Source organism: Nycticebus coucang, chromosome 4, assembly GCF_027406575.1.
Source record: "Nycticebus coucang isolate mNycCou1 chromosome 4, mNycCou1.pri, whole genome shotgun sequence".
Lineage (NCBI taxonomy): Eukaryota > Metazoa > Chordata > Mammalia > Primates > Lorisidae > Nycticebus > Nycticebus coucang.
In genome coordinates, this window is record NC_069783.1 from 37,701,930 (window position 1) to 37,724,467 (window position 22,538).

General features: G+C 38.0%; 1 protein-coding gene across 6 annotated transcripts in view; it reads right to left on the minus strand.

Annotated features, from left to right (window-relative positions):
• MAP4K3 (mitogen-activated protein kinase kinase kinase kinase 3) overlaps positions 1-22,538 on the minus strand; it is a 190,958-nt gene that overhangs the window by 127,087 nt on the left and 41,333 nt on the right. The window contains exon 2 of one of the 6 annotated variants that reach the window (XM_053587354.1): positions 11,694-11,751. The exons of the other annotated variants lie outside the window; for them this stretch is intronic. The gene's annotated coding sequence lies outside the window, so the exon portion shown is untranslated. The remainder of the gene's footprint in view (positions 1-11,693; positions 11,752-22,538) is intronic. 6 annotated transcript variants of the gene reach the window in all.

Genomic DNA, 22,538 nt, shown 5'->3' on the forward strand with positions numbered 1-22,538 from the left:
GCAGGCCGGGCATGATGGCTTATGCCTGTAATACTAGTACTCCAGAAGGCAGACTTGAGGCAGGTGGACTGCTTGAGCTCTCCAGCTCCAGACCAGCTTGAGCAAAAGTAAGATTCTGTCTCTACTAAAAATAGAAAAATAAGCAGGCATCTTGGTGGATGCCTATAGTCCCAGCTACTAGAGAACCTGAGGCAAGAGGATCTCTTGAGCCCAAGAGACTGAGGTTGCTGTGAGCTATGATGACACCACCGCACTCTACTCAGGGCAACAGAGTGAGACTCTTAAGAAATATATATGGCTTGGCAGACAGGGGGAAAAAGAGCAAAATAGAATTTCTAGAAATACAAAATGCAATACTTGAAATTAGAGACATTAATTGGAGTAGACAGAAAAAAAGTAGTAAACTAAATGACAGATCTGAAGCAGCAGAGAGAAAGAAATAGAAAATATGAAAGATTAAGAGACATTAAGAACAGAATAAGATCTAGCTGGGAGTGGTGGCTCACACCTAAAATCCTAGCACTTTGGGAGATTGAGGCTGATGGATGGCTTGAGCTCAGGAGTTTGAGACCTGCCTGAGCAAGAGTGAGACTCCCTCTCTACTAAAAATAGAAAAACTAGCTGGGTGTAGTGGCAGGCACTGTAGTTCCAGCCACTTGGGAGGCTGAAGCAAGAGGACTGCTTGAGCCCAAGAGTCTGAGGTTGCTGTGAGCTCTAACGCCACAGCACTCTACTTAGGATGACAAGGTGAGACTCTGTCTCCAAAAAAATGTAATAAATTTTAAAAAGAATAGGGTAAGGAGATCTAATATACATGTAATTAAAGTCTCAGAAGAAAAAAACAGAGAATCAGTATCCCAAGACACAGTGGCTGAAATTTTTTCAGAATAGATAAAACCTCAGATTCAGGAGACACAGTCCCAAGGAGAATAAATAAAAAAATGAATCCACATTTAGACACAGTACCACACAAGCAGATCTGGGGTGAGCCCTAGGAGCCTATGGTTTCAGTACCACCCAGGTGACGGATGAATAAATATCAACCACACCTTGAGAAACACTGTAGCCTGGTAAATGAACCAAAAAAAGTAAAAAAGTGAAATGGGAGGTGGATGGGGTTTAAGAGACTCCTAATACAGGGGGAAGCTCTGGAAGAACAGACGCCTGGGGCTGAGAAGAAATAAAGCAGCAGAGAGCAGGTGGCGGCAGAAGTTCACATGCACATATCATTACGTGTCCCCAAATCGGAAACTGCAGATTAGAAGGGAAAACAATATTCTAAGAACAATAACAATATAAATAGAACAGTGCTTTCTCATTACATAAAATGTTTTTTCTTTTAAATACTGTTAATGAATAAAATAATTTAATCCACAACCCACAAATCAACCACAGATTTACAGACAGTGGCCAGGTTCTGTCTTCAGAAATCCCACCCCTACTCTGACCTTACATCCCAGGCCTTTATTCACCAATTCCTGGCCTCTGGGATGTGATTGCCTTGCACCAGCAAAAAGTATTTCTGAAAAATGTGAAATATATTCAGGAAAAAAAAAAAAAGAGAGACTTCCTTGGTTAAGTATTGAAAATAATACTGATTATATTCTCTTCTCCTGTAATGTACACAACAGCACATTAAAAGATGATGAAGGTTCTGCAATAAAGAAAACTGACTTTTTTTTTTCGCTGTTAGACTCTGCATCTCCCACCATTATTTAATTAAGGAACTCTCAAAACCACCATAATTTATTATGAAATTCAAGATTTAGGAAAAGTATATTCACTTAAACATTATCTATTCCCCGTACATCTTTGGCACCCTGAACAGTGCCTGAAACATAATAAGCACTCAAAGGTTTGCTGGATGAGTAAATGAAAATCTGTGTGTGCTGGTAAATGTTTAAAAACCAGCTTAAGGAATGCAGGCAGAGAGAAACTTCATTTATACGGTTTTGATAGTGTAAACACTCCCACCAAGGCAGATCCCAAGCTACCACCATGGCATTTCTGAACATGGAATTGGGAAAAAATACTTATAATCTCACTAGTACAAAAAGATTCCAAGGCATCACTGTTTAAATGGTAAAATGTAGCTTATTTAATGCAAATGCAAAATAATACATCTGTAATTTCCAGTTTATAAAAATCTAGGTTTTTATAAATTACAGTCTCAGGTATTCCATTATAGCAACATAAAATGGAGTAAGACAGGTACCCATAACTCAAAGTTAACAACCACTTCTGTAAATAAATCTGAACTGTTCTGCTTATTTAATGTGACATGTTTTAGTTTTCTCTCATCAGGTTGTCAGCGGTTACTTCTTACTGTTAAATGTGATTCTTAGACAAAGCACTCCCCTCTCCCTTCTAATCTGCTTTAGGACCGAGAAACTGGTAAGTGAGCTTGTTAGAAAATGTGTTTTAATTAAATCACCAAGAGCTTTACCTATAAATATAATGGGTAAAAAATAAAACTATCAAAACTGGTGCCAAATATATAAACTAAAACTTTATGCAGATAATGGTGTCCAAATAAAGTACATAATAAAAACACACAAAATATTCTATCCAATAAAAACTTTGACTTCTTAGAAGCCTCTTAAGATAATTTCTATCTTACGAAAGAATATACCTTTCGAATATATCAGTCATAAACTTAGTATCTGTCCATTTCAGAATGACATTTTTGCCTATAGCAATCAGAATCTATCTGATTTATATAACACAAAAGATTATGTAACTGGAAAGTTCACTTTTTAATTAAAACCCACTTATGTTTAAATCTGGGATAAATAAAAAAATTTACTGGAATATGTGCCTACATTTCAGTGCTGCATATACAACTGTGCCTCAGTATAATCCGGAGCTTGGTTCAGGAGCCCTGGATATACCCAAATTTGTGTATACTCAAGTCTCACAGTAGCCTGCACAGATGAAAAGTCAGCCCCTCCGGATGAGTTGTACACCTTCAGCTTGCTTGAAGAAAACCCACGTAAGTGGATCCATGCAGTTCAAACCCGTGTTGTTCAAGGGTTAACTGTGTACCTTTCATAAAAATCAGTGAAATAAGGACAAACGTGCTTTTCCACAGGTAGTCCGTCTGACTTAACTTCATCTAGTTATTGAATGTTACTCTTATAAAGCACTCCTAGCAATGTTAAAAACATTTTTTTTGTCACACTATACAAAAATTCTTCTAACTTTACTCTTCCTCTCGCTAAAAATTTGTCTAACACAAGAGGTTGATCAATATGAACACCACTTTTTTTCACATTTCTCCTCTGTTTCCCAACATTCTTCAACATCTAACTTCTTTCGGTTACTCTGGGCTTTTGCTTTAACTATACTATAGTAATTTCGGGGGATAAACTGAAGGAAGGGCCAGTGAAAGGCAGAACAACTTCTAAGGACATATTGCATCAGAGCAGGCTGAAATGAGGACGGCCTAAACTAATGGCCGTCCATTAGTTGGACCTAAACTAAGGTAACTTAATGGGAATGAAGACAAATAAATAGTTAACATTCTACTCTATGCTAGGTTTTCTCTAGGCTGTGGTTCTCCAGAACAACAATTAGCAACAGCCACATTATATTTGCTCAGGTAATTATTTTTGCACTTTTAATCCAGCGGTATGTAGAAAAGTCTTTAAAGGGCAGGCTATAACAGAGCAGGGCCATCCCCCTCCAACAAAGTGGGACCTGAGTTCACTCAGGCTGCCAAGTTACAAGACAGCATATTCTCAAATAAGTTTAAAAGAGCTTGGCCAGAGGGACAGGAAAAAGAAACGTAAGCAAAGATTATGGGGGAAAAAAAAAAAAGAAGTGGACCAATTCAGAGAATAAGATAGGGAGAATGCAGGTATGTGGACAAAGATAAGACTAAACAGAGGGCTCAGCACCTGTAGCTCAGCAGCTAGGGTGCTGGTCACATACACCGGGGCTGGCGGGTTCAAACCTGGCCCGGGCCTGCTAAACAACTGCAAACAAAAACAAAGCTGAGCATGCAGAGTGCACTTGTAGTCCCAGCTACTTGGGAGGCTGAGGCAAGAGAATCGCTTAAGCCCAAGAGTATGAGTTTGCTGTGAGGTGTGACGCCATGGCATTCTGCCGAGGGGCGACATAATAAGACTCTGTCTCAAAAAAATAAAAAAGACTAAACAGAGCTGGATGCAGCAGCAGCTAGAACCCAGATCTTTGATAGTAACTTGAACTAATCTCATCAGTGCTCACAAATAATATTTTCAGGTACCACATTTTGATGTGACAGTGTTTTCCCATGAAAATCTCACACAGATCTTTAGTGCTAAAGCAAGGAAGTTGGAAGTCTCAAGAATTCCTTCCAGAGGAATTTGAATCCATTAAGCTCTCTGATTACTGGGTGGTGCCTGTGGCTCAAAGGAGTAGGGCGCCAGCCCCATATACTGCAGAAGGATTGTAAGCTCTCTGATTATTCTCCCAGAAATAGGAAACTCACAATATAACTCTTAATATCTGAACTGAAAACAGACCAAAGATTAATTCTAATATATTAATTAGAATGTATCATTTAATTTAGTGTCAAGAGCAAATACTGCTAGTGGTTCAGATATACACTGAGGAAATTAAACAACCTTCTTGTATTCTAATACCCAGTTTAATTTTTTTTTTAAAGATGCCACTGTGGCTATTCAAGAAATAATACCAACTCATAATAAAGTAGTAATATCATAATGTGCAACAAACCCATCTGCAAGAGGCTCTGTATTTGTGAAAAATAATTAAGAGTGGAAACTAATAGCTTGCTGTTGACAAATCTAAACAAGCACATAAAAGTGAATTTTATCAAAGAATCTGCGTGAGTGACCGCGAGCACGCACATACACACAGTTACCTCATAATGGTTTTAATCAGGCTATATAGCAGTCTTTTCCATTATCTGTACTTGCTTTTTTATCTACTTTATCTAAAAAAGAAAATGGAGTGCTTCTGAAACTTCTTACAATAGAGCAATTAAAAATGTGACCTGACGGGCAGCGCCTATGGCTCAGTGAGTAGGGCGCCGGCCCCATATGCCGAGGATGGCGGATTCAAACCCAGCCCTGGCCAAACTGCAACAAAAAAATAGCCGGGTGCTGTGGCGGGCACCTGTAGTCCCAGCTGCTCGGGAGGCTGAGGCAAGAGAATCGCTTAAGCCCAGGAGCTGGGGGTTGCTGTGAGCTGTGTGATGCCACGGCACTCTACCAAGGGCCATAAAGTGAGACTATGTCTCTACAAAAAAAAAAAAAAAAAGTGACCTGACTAAACTATCAGCTCCCTTTTTTACTATTAGGTGTCTCCTAATTCATCTTTAATGGCTTACAGCCTTCATTCTTTAAGATAAATGTAATTTCCCCAACATAAAGACATTCATATTACTCTATTTACCCATTACCATTTACCATGACATAACAAAACTTACTAAAATCTACCAGAATGCTCTATACGTAGTCCAATTTTCAATTTTCTCACACTCATCATACAAAGAATCAGTAATCCTGGGCCGGGCGTGGCAGCTCACACCTGTAATCCTAGTACGAGTGGATCGCCTGAGCTCACAAGTTTGATACCAGCCTGAGCCAGAGTGAGACCTTGTCTCTAAAATAGCCGGGCACTGTGGCAGGTGCCTGTAGTCCCAGGCACTTGTGAGACTGAGGCAAGAGAATCGCTTAAGCCCAAGAGTTTGAGTTGTGACGCCACAGCACTTTACTGAGGGAGACAAAGTAAGACTGTCTCCAGGGAAAAAAAAAACTAAAGGATCAGTAATCCAAGCATGCTATATTACAAAGGACTCTGAGAAACACTTTATCAAATAATTCCTTTCATCTGTTCAGTTAAATGGAAGAGGAAAGAAGGAGATTTCAGTTACTCTTCAAACTATTTTGATACATATGCATTATTTAAAGCCTGAAAACTTTAGTATATATATGACTAGAGCTGTTAAAAAATTCAAGATGATATAGTATGTACAGGTATACTTAAATATTGGATACTTAAAATATTAAAATATCAGAAGAACAAGGAATGGCATTCTAAGTATTTGTATACAAACAGCCTAATAATCTGGAGTCCCCTTGGGTAAAATAAAAGTCAATTTAGTTTGTTTCTGAATTTTTAAGAATACTTTCCACTCAAGACAATGTGCCTTAACTTCACACCACAAATTATTAATCTACCAGGGTAAGCACTTTTCATAAAACAGTTTTAGCAAAAACACTAGCCCAGAACCAAGTGTCTCTCTTCACTTCTTATACCAATGAACCCTTCTTACTAAGGTAAAATGTAAAAGACCAGAAAACTTTTTTTTTTTTTTGGAGACAGAGTCTCACCATGTTGCCCTTTGGTAGAGTGCCGTAGCGTCACAGCTCACAGCTACCTCAAACTCTTGGGCTTAAGCGATTCTCTTGCCTCAGCCTCCCAAGTAGCTGGGACTACAAGCACCTGCCACAATGCCCAGCTAAAGAAGGGCCGACTGGTGCAAGCCCTTGGTTACTCACCATATAATCCTGCCTTGAAACATTCAAATTTAGTGGAGTCTTATAGCTCACCTATACGTGCTATATGTATAAGGAAAAAATATCACAAGAACTGTACCACACTTGATAAAGATTCTATAAAATATATTACTAAATCATTAAAAAATAAAGACACTGACTCTGTTATTTGACTTTACTAAGGTCTAACATATACCAGTGTTTGGATTTTACATCACCCTTGACACAATAAATGGCCATTTTTCATAAAGTAAAAAACTTGAGATTTCAAGTCAAAATGAAAAAAAAAAAATCCCTTTGTAACTTGCTAGGGTTCATCATGAGACAATATCTATACCAGGAAAAATGTATAGTGTAATAAGGTCTTTGTTGGGAGAGCCCTAATGTGGCCCCACATGAACCCACCTCCCTTTTCCTCCTTCTCTTCCAAAACAAAGAACACAAAAGACCTGGTTCGCCCTCTCCCACGCCCCAAAGAAATTCATGCCAAAGGACCCTAACTCACCAACAGCCCTCTGGGCAAGTTGTTGAATTTGCCCACTCTCTACAGCCCCATAAAAGGGTCTCTGCTCCCTGCCCTCGGCACAGACACCACCTTTGCCCTGCCCAGGGCACTTGCTGACCATTCCTTTCAACAAAGCTGGCCCGAACCTCTCCACTTCCCGTCTCATCTCTGCACTACTTTTCATAAGATGCTGAAACCCGGGACTGGAGGCTGGCTGCCAGCCTCCGTAGCCACCCTGGTTTCCTTGGAATCTGGTCCTGGTCATGCCCAGATCCAACGCCATCGATCTGCCTGTTGGAGAGAATTCTCGAGAATTTTACACCAACTGCCATTTAAGGGTGAATAAGTCCCTAAAAACTTCTAACACACGCTTCCTTGGCTTGCTCTAGGCCTCTATGTCTTCACCTGCTCTCGCTTCTTCCCGTTTACTCCCAACCAGGGGTTTCATTTCTTTTATTTTTCTTTTTTTTTTGCTTCACTACCACCACTGCATGCTAGTTTAGGCTTCTGTGGTCCTGGGGACCTCAAATGTCTGAGAAAAATAGGGGACACTGGACTTCTCTGAATCTTCCTTTGTTTTTCATTTCAGTCCCACTGCTGTGCCCTCTTGTGAGGTCCTCAGGACCTCAAGTCTCTGAGACCTTCTCAGAGTCTCCTTCTCTCATCTATATCTTGGATCTTGGGAATCAGGGCATGCCCTATTTTCATCCAGGTTGGAGAAGGACATCTGAGATTTGGGAGCTGGCCCTTCCACCTCTTCAACAGAAACACCCCGGCGTTGTCTCCTTTGACCTCAATTGGAAAATGGGACCTTTAATTTCAATATCTTAGAAGACTTAAATAATTTCCTCCAAAAGAAAAACAAATGGCAGATGAAATAAAATCCCCTCTATTCAGGCCCTTCCCTCCCTACGCTCTTGCCACTCCCTATGCAAACTGTGCTCTATTCACCACATACTCCTTGCTCCAACACCTCCCCCTCTATCTTCCCCGTTCTTCCTCTCCACCTTCCCTCCTCCATGGAGTCCTGGAGCTCCTACCACTCCTCCACCTCCTAACCCACCCCTGGGCCTCCAGGCCTCCCTCCCACTCCCACTACCAATCCCTTTACCCTTTGGCTGTTGACCTTTCTGGCTTCCTCACAGGGCTGCACCCACCCCCACAGGGCTGCAGACATGGTGGCAATCACGCTCCCCAGGCGGCAGACAACACCAGCAGGAGTGTGGCAGGCCTGGTGAAATTTCACCGAGAAGGTGAAAATGCTCACAGGCCTGGCCACCTGGCCACCACCTCACCCCACCTTTGGCCAGCTTCCCCCCACCCGCCAGCCTCCCTCTGCCCCAGAGTTTGGCAAAAGTCTAACCTCACTAAACTCTCTTACCTACTACATACCAATTTCTATCCTTTTTTTTTTTTTTTTTTAGAGACAGAGACTCACTTTGGTTGCCCTGGGTAGAGTGCCATGGCATCACAGCTCACAGCAACCTCAAACTCTTGGGCTTAGGCGATTCTCTTGCCTCAGCCTCCCGAGTAGCTGGGACTACAGGCACCCGCCACAACACCCAGCTATTTTTTGTTGCAGTTTGGCCAGGGCCGGGTTTGAACACGCCACCCTCGGTATATGGGGCTGGCACCCTACTCAATGAGCCACAGGCACCACCCCCAACTTCTATCTTAAAGATCAAAAGACATAATAAATCTCTCAGAAGCAAGATAAAAATCCAGCCCTTTTTTCTATCTGAAGCCTTTTCAACTCTTTACTAACTGAAATCTTAATACCAGCAAAGGACCAACTATCTTAACAACATGCCTCATCTTACAGTTAGCTCCAATATTTGATATAAACTCCAAAAACTTGAAAAAGGCCTCAAGACTCTCAACCAGAACTTTTGAACGTTGCCTTCATAGTCTTTTTATAACTAAAATGGAGAGAGGCTAGAAAAACAGAGAAAGCAGGACTGACAGCAGCCCCCAAAGCAGTGAAGTTTTAAAACTGTCTGCTACTTAAAACTTCCCCAGAAATAGTTACTCAAAAGGCCTGAGAAGATCACACCCTTCTACAGAACAGCCCTATTGCCCACAACTCTGGGTCCCTAAAATAAAATGCCCAAGCGGCATCTCTGACTAAAACCCCAGAATTGTGTCCTCTCAGCAAAAGAGAAAGGTCCGAGAAGGCAGAGTATAATCTCCTTAGAATAGGAGATTACTTTTGCCTCCTGGAACTGTGGTCCCATTTTTCTATACTCATGAACCGTGGGAATGGCTTCCATCTACCCAACATGTCTGACTTGCAAATGGGCTCAACTCCGTCACACCAGGATGGCCTTAAACAACCTACTCTCTAACACAGGCAAGCAAATTAATTCTAATAAATACCAAAGCCATGTCCTCTATTTTTCCTAAATTTTAAAGACCTCTATTTCGCTCTCCTATCTCCATCATTAAAATAAAAAATAAAATGTAACCCCCCTTTATATATTCCAGAGTTTCTCAGTTCTCTAGGAGATAAAGTTAAATTGCTCATGATTTTATTACTTTCCAGTTACCCCTCCTCCAACCATCTTAGAGGCTTAGATCTACTCACAGCAGAGAAAGGGAGCCTTTGTGCTTTTTTACAAATGACTTGCTATTTCTATACCAACAAATCTGATCTGGTCCAAGAGGACATCACCTGGCTCCAGAAACAAGCTAGCCACCTGTGCTCTCAGAATGAGAGATCCCTGCTGGACCGTCCATAAGGATACTGGATGTTACCCCTCTTGAGTCCCTCACTACAATCCTGTTATTAACCACTACCCCTTGTGCCATCCAATTCCTGTCCTCATTTATTCAAGATGGGGTAAAAAAGGTATCAACCACAATTGCCACCCAATTTCTACCACTACCAAACCCTTTCCCAATGTAACCCGCACCCACACACACCTACCAACACCTGACTCATCCATCTCCTTGAGGACAACTGTGATCCTATTCAGCCAACAGCATTTCATAAGACTGACCACAGTCCCCATCACCCCTTTAACAAAAGTCGGAATGTTTGGGGGACCTAAAGTGACCACACACAAACTCTCACCCCTCTTTCTCTTCTCCTAAAACAAAGAACACAAAAGACCTGGTTAGCCCTATCCCCTCACCCCAAGAAATTCATGCCAAAGAACTCAGCAAAGCCCTGGCAAGCTGTGGAATTTGCCCACCTCCCCCTACAGCCCCATATAAAAGGGGTCTCTAACTGCCCCCAGGCGCAGATGCCACCTCTGCCTTGCCCAGGCCAGTCATTGAACCTCTCTGTTCCCAGTCTCCTCTCTGGGCGCTGCCACACCACCTTTCAGGTCTCTCAACTGACTTAGTACTAAAAAAAAAAAAAAAAAATCCTATATAGCACCTACCAACTCTTTCAAATGTGCTTTAAAGAATTAGTGACTACAAACAATAGAGAACTCAGTAAAATAGTAGGCTACAAAGTGAATATATAGATATAATCAATAGTCTCCATATATACAACATGCATACAAAAACAGAAGATGCAGCCCAGGCATAGTGGTTCACACTTACAATCTTAGTACTCCGGGAGGCCAAGGCAGGTGGATTACCTGAGCTTATAAAATTCGAGACCAGACTGAACTAGAGCAAGACCCCATCTCTGAAAATAGCCCGGCACTGCGGCGGACACCTGTAGTCCCAGCTACTCGGGGGGCTAAGGCAAGAGAATCACTTTAGTCCAAGAGTTTGACGTTGCTGTGAGCTATGACATCACAGCACTCTACCAAGGGTTACAAAAAAAAAAAAAAAAAAAAGAGGTTGCTCCCCAAAAGATGACTTCAATTCCAACAGCAATGTATATTTTCATTTAACCAGAAATGTACAAACTTATGAAGAAAACTTTTAAAACATTTAAAGAAATGGAAGAGTCGAATGAAAAAACTATAATCTTATTAGAAAATTTTTAACATCATAAGGATATCAATTTTCCTTAAGAATTAAAAGTATGAAAGTGGCAAATGAACAGACAGATCAATGGAACAACACAGAAAATCCAGATACAAACTTATACAAGGAATTCTTAGAAATAGAGGAAACAATCTAATAGAAAACTAGACAAGTACATGAAAAAAAAAAAAAGAAAAGAAATACGAATGGCCTTCAAACATGATAAGCTACTTGATCTAACTGATGAAAACAGAAATGCAAATTTAAAAAAAGAGTGAGATAGCATTTGTTTTCAGATTGGCAAAAGCTGTTTAAGTCCAACCACTCTCTTATTAAGGACAAGAACATTTCAAGGATCCTCATATGCTACTGGCGGAAATGCAAAATGTACAAGTCTTGCATGAAGGGAATTCAATAATATCAGTCAAAATTACAGGTGCATTTATCTTTACACGAAGCACACTTGGAATCTAAACAATCACAACACCAACATACATACAAAATAATACATATACAAGGTTATTCACTATGAAATTATCTATATAGCAAATGGCTGAACATATTAAAGTGCCTGGCAACAGGAGACTAGTTGAATAAACTATGGCATATATCCACAAATGAATATTATGCAGTAAAAATAAAACAAAAAGATAAGGAATATCTTTATGTACTGACCAATATAAAGAAAGCACTACAGGGTACAAAAAAAAATTTTTTTAAAGAAACCAAGGTGTAAAATAGTAGTATCTTACCTTTCGAGTAAAAAGAGGAGGAAATAATATATATTTGAACTAGCTTTCTGCATAAAGTCTGAAAGAATAAACAGAAATTAATAAGAAGTATTATATGAAATGGGCTTAAAAAGAGAGTAGACAAGGATGGGTAGGAGCAAGATTACTTTAGAAAGGTACACTTTCTAAAAAGCAGTATTTTGATTTTTGAGCCATGTAAATCAATGTATTCTTTATTCAAAACATCATAAATTAGTAATTAAATTTGAAATACAATTATGAAAAGATAATAGTGGCTTGGTTAACATTTGGCCAAAAAAAATTTATACCATCATGGCATAAGCCTTTCCTCTGATAGTTAAAGCAATAACTAAAATCATAGTAATAATAATAATTGTGAAACATCAACATCACAAATGCAATCACATTTGTCTATATGCTCGTACTAAATTTCCAAGCAAGCTATTAGAACTAGAGAACACACTGCCCTTTGAAAATTTATGTTGTACTATGTAACAAAAGGCCACATTGTTTACCTTGTTCAAGACATAGTTGTACTTTGTAAGTCATTAAGAAGTCAGCAAGAGTAACCACTTGTGACAGGAAGTAAATACTTCTGACAATGTGGATAAAGGTTTTAGTAACAGCCAGTTTAATGCAGGTCAGACTGGGATTATGCTAAAACTGGCAGGCTTGAGATAGTAAGCAGCAGCCTTCAATCCAAAGAATAAAAGCATAAGAGGAAAGGCCGTTTCCAATGTATGGCACATGGTTTTTTAACAGAACAAAAAAAGAACATGGGAACCATTTTGCTTCTAACTTTGGGGTAATTTTTGTTTAGGCCAAAGAGGAGGGAAGAATGTGCAGGCAGCACCTCACTACTGTAAGTGAGAGCAGCTCATTTTCAAGTATTAAGTATTTTAGGAACTTAGTTAAATGAAAGGTACATTGGGCTATCTTCCAGTGAAGGCCATTCTAGCTGCTTGGCAGTAAGGTCAGATAAGCCTGGCAATGACTTTAAAGAATCAAAATCTAAGTTGCAGCCACATCACTCGTTGAAATCTGAGCACTTATGTAGTAACTGTGCCAAAAAGTTAAGGGCTCCTGTTACAAGCATACATTTTAGTGTTTATTACAAGAAACTGCTCTAAGTGGGATCTTTGTCCTCATATCTACAATCTAGCTGGGTAAATAATATTTATATGGGGGAGGGTTTAATCTGGTTTTTTAAAAAAGTTACACTTTTGGAAACATTTAAAGAAAGGCATGCTCACAAAAAGAAAAACAAACTTGTCAGTTTAAATACATGAACCCAATTGTGTGGCAACATTAACCAGGCACAATTCACCCAGGCCTCTCTTCTAAGCTCAGGGTGCGTATAACCAATCAGACAATGATGCCACTGATACCCATGTACCTGGATTCACCCTCCCCTCCCCATCCCCCAAAACTCTGCTATTCTTAGGGGTAATGACAACACTCAACACCTTCCAACTGCCCAAGCTAGAACCCTCTAACCAGTGATTTTCAAGCGGTGATGTGTTGGGAGAGGATCTTCGATGTACCATGAAAAATTTTAAAGAACATTCATTGAATCATTTTCAAAAGGAGTTCAAAACACAGTAAGTATATTCTTTTTTTGCTCTTTTTTTTTAAATGTGCCCCAGAAGTTTAACTATAGGTTCAAGTATAATGTGAGATAAAAAACATTAAAAATACTTCTCTAACCCAATTACTTCCCATCCTTCCATTCACAAATGTCTATTGAATCATTTTACTTCTGTTTCCACTCCTAGTGCCCTAGAGTTCAGGCTATTATCAACTCTTTTCTCGAAAACTGCAAGTCTCCAGTCTAGACACAATAATCTGTGTTCTAGGCTTTCATTTCTTTCTTTTTTCTGGTTGCAGCCATCGTTGTTGTTTGTCAGGCCCCGGCTGAATTCGAACCTGCCAGCTCAGGTGTATGTGGCTGGCGCCTTAGCCACTTGAGCCACAGGCACCGAGCTGGCTTTCATTTCTATTAACATAAATTGATCATATAGTCCTTTTTATAAGTTTTTAAGTATCTGCTAAATTAGTTCCCAATAATAATTAACAAATAAATAATTTCTCTTCTATTTCTTCAATGATTTTCTCAGGATTGTCTTGTTCACTATCTTCAAATATCCAGCTTTGGTTTTCTTTTTGTTTTTGTTTTAGTATTTATTTATTTATTTATTTTGAGACAGGGTCTCATTATGTGGCCCTTGGTAGAAATGTCGTATCATCATAGCTCACAGCAACCTCAAACTCTTGGGCTTAAGTGATTCTCTTGCCGCACCCGCCACAATGCCTGGCTATTTTTTTATTATTGTTGCCATTGTTGTTTAGCAGGCCCTGGCCCAGTTCGAACCCACCAGCCCCGGTGCATATGACCAGAGCCCTAACCACAGGAGCTATAGGCACTGAGCCTGTTGTTTTCGTTTTAAAAGGGGCCTCCCTCTGATGTCTGGGCTGGGCTACACAGGAGCACTGCCATAGCTCACTCCAACCTCAAACTGTTGGACTTGAATAATTCTCCACAGCCCCCTGAGTTGCTGGGACTACCGGAACATATCACCATGCTCGTATAATTTCTTTTATTTTTTGTAGGATCTCACTATGTTATTCAGACTGGTCTCGAAATCCTATCTCAAGTGATCTTCCTGCCACAGCCTCCCAAAGTTCTAGGATTATAGTCATAGGGGTTCACATCTTTGGGGGGGTTGTTTTAGTTTGGGGGGCCTGTTTGAGGCAGGGTCTCACTGTCACCTGGGCTAGAATGCAGAAGCATCATCATAGCTCACTGCAATTTCCAACTCCCGGGCTCAAGCAATTCTCCTTCCTCAGTCTCCTAAGTAGCAGCTGGGACTATATGTACATGCCACCACATTCGGCTAATATGTCTATTTTCTGTACACAGGTCTCTGCCTGCTCAGGATGAACTGGAACTAGTGGCCTTAAGCAATCCTTCTGCTTCAGCACCCCAAAGTGCTGGAATTAAAGGTATGAGCCACCACATCCAGCCTAGCTTTGGGTTTTATTAATCATCTCTTTTTCCCTCTATTTAATTCCTCTTCCTCTTTATTATTTACATTTCTAGGGCCTATGAGTTTATTCTGCTTTTTCTAATTCCTTGGGGTGAATGCTTAATCATTTTACCTCCGTTGTTCTTGTTTTCTAATAAAATGAATTTACAACTGTAAATTATTCAGCAAGTCCTGCTTTATTTATATCCATAGTCTTGATCATTTTTCATTGACATAAATACCATGTAACTTTCACTGTAATTTCCTCTTTAACTAATGAATAAATAGTGGTTTTAGCTTCCAAAAGTATAGCACCTGGCCAAAATACAGTAGCAGAGACTAGCTTTACCCTTCTACCTGGGGGGCGGGGGGCACTTTAGAAATGAACAAAACATATTAAACCGTTAATGGTCTTTAAATATGGAACATTAGGTAGTGCATTACAGTGATCTCTGAAAACAGAAAAAAATGAAACCCTACAGAGCTCTGTAATTGTCCCAGCTTATAGCCTAGAGATAGTTTCCAGGCCTCAGGGCAAAGCAGAATTGAGAAGGTGAAGCCAGGAATACATGAAAACCAAGGCAGCTAGAATTCACAGGACAGAATATCAAAGGAGAACTACATGAAAACTTCAGAGATCTGCAGAAGGACCATCTTCATCTCAAGATTTCTGCTTAATACTGATCCCTACATGCTTGTGAGGAAACAACGCCTAGCACAGAACCCGAGAAGAGGAGGAGAGAAAAATTCCCAAAGCCCATCAAGGACTAGAAATGGTTCATGAACCTCAAAATTTAAGAGGCCCTAGGTAGGACACTCAGAAGAATACTGACTTAGGGAAAAATTAGCCCTAAAATACAGGCTGCTCTGTTCCTAAGCTTCAAAATAATCCTCAAAAGGATCTGTTTCCAAATTAACTTCACTGTACCACAGGAAGCTCAAGAATACTAATAGGAATGTAAAAATGTCCAACATATAAGGTAAAATTCGTAATGTCTAGAATCCAATAAAAATATTGAACATATAAAGAAACAGAAAAATATAACAAAAAAATCAATAAAACAGATCTAAGAACAGAACTAGTAAACAAACACATTAAAATAGCTATCATAACTACATTCTATATGTTAAGAAGGGAAAGATTAAACCAGTTAAATAAAAACATGAAATCTGAAAAAGACCCAAATCATACTAATACATAAAAACTAAAGTAACTGAGATATAAAATACACTGGATAGAATAACAACTAATTAGATGCCACAAAAGAAAAGAGCAGTGAACTTGAAAAAATAGCAATAGAAATTTTAAAATGAAAGAGAAAACTGAAATAACATTAGTAGAGAACATCAGTTGGTAGAATACTTCCAAGTGGCCTAATAAACAGGTAAACAGAAAAAAATATTGGGATTAATTGCCAGAATTTTTCTAAATCTATTTTAAAAGTATAAACCCACATATATAAGAATCTTAAGAAACTCCCAACGAGAAAAAGCGACAGTAATGCACATCATACCCGAATTGCTTAATACAGTGATAAAGTGAAAAATATTGAAAGCAAGAGGGAAAAATTACAATTACAGAGGAACAAAGATAAGAATGAAAACTTCTGGTTAGAAAAAAAGGCAAGCCAGCACACAGTGAAAAACTGGGGAAAAAATTTTAAAATACTGGGGGAAAAAAGTTAATCTTTAATTATATACTCCATTAACAAATCTTTTCATAAATTAAGGCAAAATACTGTCAGACACACATAAGCTGAGAAAATAAATCACCATCAGATCTGCACTGTAAGAAGTAATAAAGGAAATTCTTCAAACAGAAGGAAAATGGTACCTGACAAAAATATATAACCACACAGAACTTAAAGAGCATTAGAAATAGTAAATATAAAAGAATTTTAAAATTTCTTTTAAAAAGATAAATAACCAATCAAAATAAAAACAATAATGCATATTGTGGAGCTTACGTACAAGTAAATATGTTTATAAGTAAATACATGGTAATAACAGCACAAATGACAGAAGCGAGCAAATGGAAATATATGTTTATTAGGTCCTTATGCTACATGTGAAATCGTATAAAATTACTTGAAGATTGACAATCATAAAGACATATACTAAAAGCCCTAAAGCAACCACTAAAAATATAAAACAGAGATACTGCTATTAAACTAATAGATAAGATAAAATAGAGCCATAAAAAAATACCCAATTCAAAGGAAGGTGGAAAAAGAAAATAAAGGTACAAAGAACAAATGGGAAGAACAGAAAACAATGGTAAGATACAAGGGCCCAATTATATCAATAACATTTAGTATAAAATTAGCACTAAGCTAATTCAAACAGCTGATAGTGTCAAATTGAATTAAAAAAGAAAAAAGCAATAAAAAGACGCAGTAATCCACAGCTAATAACGTCCATTGCCTATAAAATGCACATATAAAAGAGAAAGTAGGTTAAAAAGTAAAAGAAAGGAAAAAGACATAGGATGCAAACACTAGTAGAAAGCAAGCTAGAATGTCTATGTCAATATTAAACAAAATAAATTTTGGAACAAACAATATAATCAGAGATAAAGTATTCATTTCATAATAACTGATAAAAGGGTCAATTCATTTAGAGGGAATAACATCCTATATACTTAGGTACTTAAAAATAAAGCTTCAAAATACACAAAGCAAAACCCAGTAGAACTTCAAGAGAAAATAGCCAAGTCTACAATTACATTCAGAGACCTCCAACCTTCTCTTAGTAATTAATATAAGTGGAAAGAAAATCTGTAAAGATAAACAATACTCAATACTATGAATTTAACCTAACTCACATTTATACAGCACTTACTCAACAACAGCACAATATACACACATTCTTTTTTTTTTTTTTTGTAGAGACAGAGTTTCACTTTATGGCCCTCGGTAGACTGCCGTGGCCTCACACAGCTCACAGCAACCTCCAACTCTGGGGCCCAGGCGATTCTCTTGCCTCAGCCTCCCGAGTATCTGGGACTACAGGCGCCCGCCACAACGCCCGGCTATTTTTTGGTTGCAGTTCAACCCAGGCCGGATTGGAACCGGCAACCCTCGGTATATGGGGCCGGCGCCCTACCCACCCAGCCACAGGCGCCGCCCTCCTTTTTTTTTTTTTTTTGTTGGGGATTCATTGAGGGTACAATAAGCCAGGTTACACTGATTGCAATTGTTAGGTAAAGTCCCTCTTGCAATCATGTCTTGCCCCCATAAAGTGTGACACAGACCAAGGCCCCATCCCCCCTTCCTCCTTCCCTCTTTCTGCTTTTCCTCCCCCCCCAACCTTAATTGTCATTAATTGTCCTCATATCAAAACTGAGTACATAGGATTCATGCTTCTCCATTCTTCTGATGCTTTACTAAGAATAATGTCTTCCACGTCCATCCAGGTTAATACGAGGGATGTAAAGTCTCCATTTTTTCTAATGGCTGAATAGTATTCCATGGTATACATATACCACAGCTTGTTAATCCATTCCTGGGTTAGTGGGCATTTAGGCTGTTTCCACATTTTGGCGATTGTAAATTGAGCTGCAATAAACAGTCTAGTACAAGTGTCCTTATGATAAAAGGATTTCTTTCCTTCTGGGTAGATGCCCAGTAATGGGATTGCAGGATCAAATGGGAGGTCTAGCTTGAGTGCTTTGAGGTTTCTCCATACTTCCTTCCAGAAAGGTTGTACTAGTTTGCAGTCCCGCCAGCAGTGTAAAAGTGTTCCCTTCTCTCCACATCCACACCAGCATCTGCAGTTTTGAGATTTTGTGATGTGGGCCATTCTCACTGGGGTTAGATGGTATCTCGGGGTTGTTTTGATTTGCATTTCTCTAATATATAGAGATGATGAACATTTTTTCATGTGTTTGTTAGCCATTCGTCTGTCGTCTTTAGAGAAAGTTCTATTCATGTCTCTTGCCCATTGATATATGGGATTGTTGGCTTTTTTCATGTGGATTAATTTGAGTTCTCTATAGATCCTAGTTATCAAGCTTTTGTCTGATTGAAAATATGCAAACATCCTTTCCCATTGTACACACATTCTTTTGCAGGGCAAACAGAGCATTTAACAAACTATGCCATACTCATAGCCATAAAACAAGTTTGAATAAATTTGAAAAGATTCAAAATCATAAAAGTATATTTTCTTAGAACACAATGCAAATACAGTAGAAATTCATTAACAGATCTGTGGAAAATCCTCCAAGTATTTGAAAATTAAATAATACTTCTAAACAAATTGATCAAAGAAGAAATCAATAAGGAAATTAGGTAGTATTTTTAAGTGAGTGAAAATAAAATTAGATCATGTCAAAATTTGTGATACACAGCTAAAATTACCATATAGAAGGAAACTTAAAGCATCAAATGCCCATATTAGGGGAAAAGAAAAGAATAAAAGCAATCAGTGACTTTAGCTTCTATCTTAAGAAACTAGAGTAGAACAAATGGCAAATGAAACCCAAAGTAAAAGAAAGTAAGATCAGAGTGGAAATCAAGGAAACAGAAGAGAAAAACAATAAGGAAAAAATCCATAAAATCCAAAGTTGGCTTGACAAGATCAATAAAACTGAGGGTCTATTATCTCAAAGAAGCTAAACCTCCAGCCAGATTGATCAGGAAAAAAGAGAAAAGAGAGAGATGATAACATTATAGATTCTACAGAGATTAAAATGATAGTATATTATATACAACTTAATGCAATTAAATTTCAACTAGGATGAAACAGATAAATTCCTTAAAAGACATGAACAACCAAAGCTCACTGAAGAAGAAATAGATAATCTGAATAGCCCGATATCTATAAAAGAAATCAATCTGTAGTTTTAAAATATCCCACAAAGAAGCCTCCAGACCCAGATGGCTTCAGTGATAAACTCCAACAAACACTGCAAGAAAAAATAATACCAATTCTATACAAACTCTTTCACAAAAATGAAAATAATACGTATCAAGACCCATATTATTCTGGTAACAGAACAAAACAAAGATGTTACAAGAAAATTACAAATATCTCTCATGAACATAGAAAGAACAATTTCTATAAAAAATACAATATCATTTCTAAAAATGTTCTTAGTAACCTTGAGTTTAGAAAATATTTTCTGAATACAACACAAAAAGCATGAATAAGAACCATGCATAAGGCTGGACATGGTAGCTCAGACCTGTAATCCTAGTACTCCTGGGAGGTTAAGGTGAGAGGATCTCTTGAGGCCAGGAAGTTTGAGACCAGCCTGACCAGGAGCAAGAATACGCCTCCTTGGGGAGGCGGAGGCAGGAAAATCGCTTTAGCCTGGGAGTTGGAGGTTGCTGTGAGCTGTGATGCCACAGCATTCTACCCAGGGTGACAGCTTGAAGCTCTGTCTCAAAAAAAAAGAAGGGATTCTATAAAGGCACAAAAAAACTTTTGAGGATTATGTTTATTATTCTGATTATGGTAACAGTTTCTTAGGTATATACAAATATCAAAATTTATCAAGTCACACAACTTAAATATATTAGTTATGTACTTTATCGAACATTTATTATATAGCATTATACCTCAATAAAGCGTATTTTTAATTTTTATTTATTGATTTTTTTCAGTGTAACAAAGAGAAATTTTATTTAAGAACAAAGGGAAAGTTTAGAGCACTTCCAAAGAGAGTTGGAACTGGGCCCCTCTCATGAAGGTGAAAGGGACATTTAATATAAAAGAAGAAAAAATTTTAGGGGCATTTCCACATACCTTTTCTTGGTGTCTTCAGACAGAATCAGTATTTATACCATATTGCAGAACTTTGCTTCTCAAATAAAATAACACTGTATTATGTTTATTTGTATATTTTTCTTCCCTGTTAAGGCTGTGAGCTCCTGCATTGTCTTGTTTATATTTTAATACTCAGGACATGAGGGTACCACTTATACATATACAGTAAGTGCTCAATACAAATACAATTCATTGATTTATGCTTAATTTCTTAAAATCAAATGCAGAGTCTTAAGTGAGAAGAATTAAGGGCTTAAAAATTGGTATTGGATGAAGAAAAAATAAGTGTTGGATGAGACTGTGAAAGGGAGTCAAAGATGAGTACAGTTGACTCCTGAACAACACCAGGTTTGAACTATATGGGTCCACTTATATAGAGATTTTTTTCTTTTTATTTCCTTTTTAAAATTTTATTTCAGAATATTATGGTAGTACAAATATTTAGTTACATAAATTGTGTTTCTAGCATTTGAGTTAAAGTTGTAAGTGTCCCCTAGTTTCTGTGCACTGTACCTGTCAGGTGAGAATTTACCCATCCCCTTCTCCACCCTCCTACTGACTTGATTTTTGATGAGTGTTATTTCCATATGTACACTTAAGTGTTGATTGATTAGTTCCAATTTAATAGATAGTACATTTGGTGTTTGTTTTTCCATTCTTGAAATATTTTACTTAGAAGAATGGTCTCTAGGTCTAACTAGATTGTTACAAAAAAATATTAGTTCGCTACTTTTTTACGGCTGAGTAGTATTCCATGGCATACATACAGCACATTTTATTAATCTACTCATGTATAGATGGGCACTTGGGTTGTTTCCACATCTTTGCAATTGTGAATTGTGCTGCTATAAACATTTGAGCACAGGTGTTGCTTTTATAAAATGTCTTTTCTTTCTTTGGGAAAAAGAATAGTAATGGAATTGTTGGATCAAATGGTAGATCTACTTGTAGTTCTTTGAATATGTCCATACTACTTTCCATGGAGGTGGTGTCAGTTTATACTCCTGCGAGCAGTGTATGAGGGCTCCTATCTCTTTGCATTTACTCCAGTATTTGTTGTTTTGGGACTTTTGATAAAACCCACTTTGATTGGAATTAAGTAATATCTCATGGTGGTTTTGATTTGTATTTCCTCATAATTAGAGATGTTAAGCATTTTTTCATGTTTGTTGGACATATACAGATTTTTATCAACAAATGTATTAGAAAACTTTTTGGAGATTTACAACAATTTGAAAAATCACAGGTGAACTGGGTAGAATAGAAACATACAAAAAATTAACAGAAAGCTATAAAATGAATGAATGAAATAAGTGTAGATACAAGGCTATTTTATCATTTACTGTCATAAAATATCAACGAAGTATTATAAAGAGTTAAGATTCATCAAGATTTGTCCATACATTACAGACCGTACATGGCACCATTCCCAGTCAAGAGAAACGTAAGCAAGTATAAAGACACAGTATTAAATTATAACTGTATAAAATTAACTGTAGTACATACTGTCCTACTTTAATAATTTTGTAGCTACTATTTGTTGCTATAGTAGTAAGCACAAGTGTTTCAAAAATCCACTTAAAATGCCTTGCGATGCTAATCATCTCTGTCTCTCCAGTAAATTGCATATAGCAGTAAAAAGGGATCTAGCTAAAGGACAGGTGTTTACAAAAAAGGAAAGGAAATTCTTAAGCCCTTTTTGCAATAACAGGCAGAAAAATCTTGCATTTTGAAAACTCTGTGCTACTGAAAAGGCTGCTTTTAGGTGAGTGTAGAAGTAATATATGGAAGAAATACCTATAAACTTGACACAATTCAAGAAAAAGCAGTCATTATATGACTACATCAAGCAAAAGGAAAGTGATGAATCTGAAGCAAGAAAATTTAATGGCAGCAAAGGATGGTTTGATAATTTTAGAAAGAGGTTTGGCTTTAAACATGTCAAGATAATAGGAGAGGTAGCTTCTGCCAACCAGGAGGCAGCAAAGTTCCCAAATGCCATTAAGAAAATCACTGAGGATATCTGCCTGAATAGCTATTTGGGGTT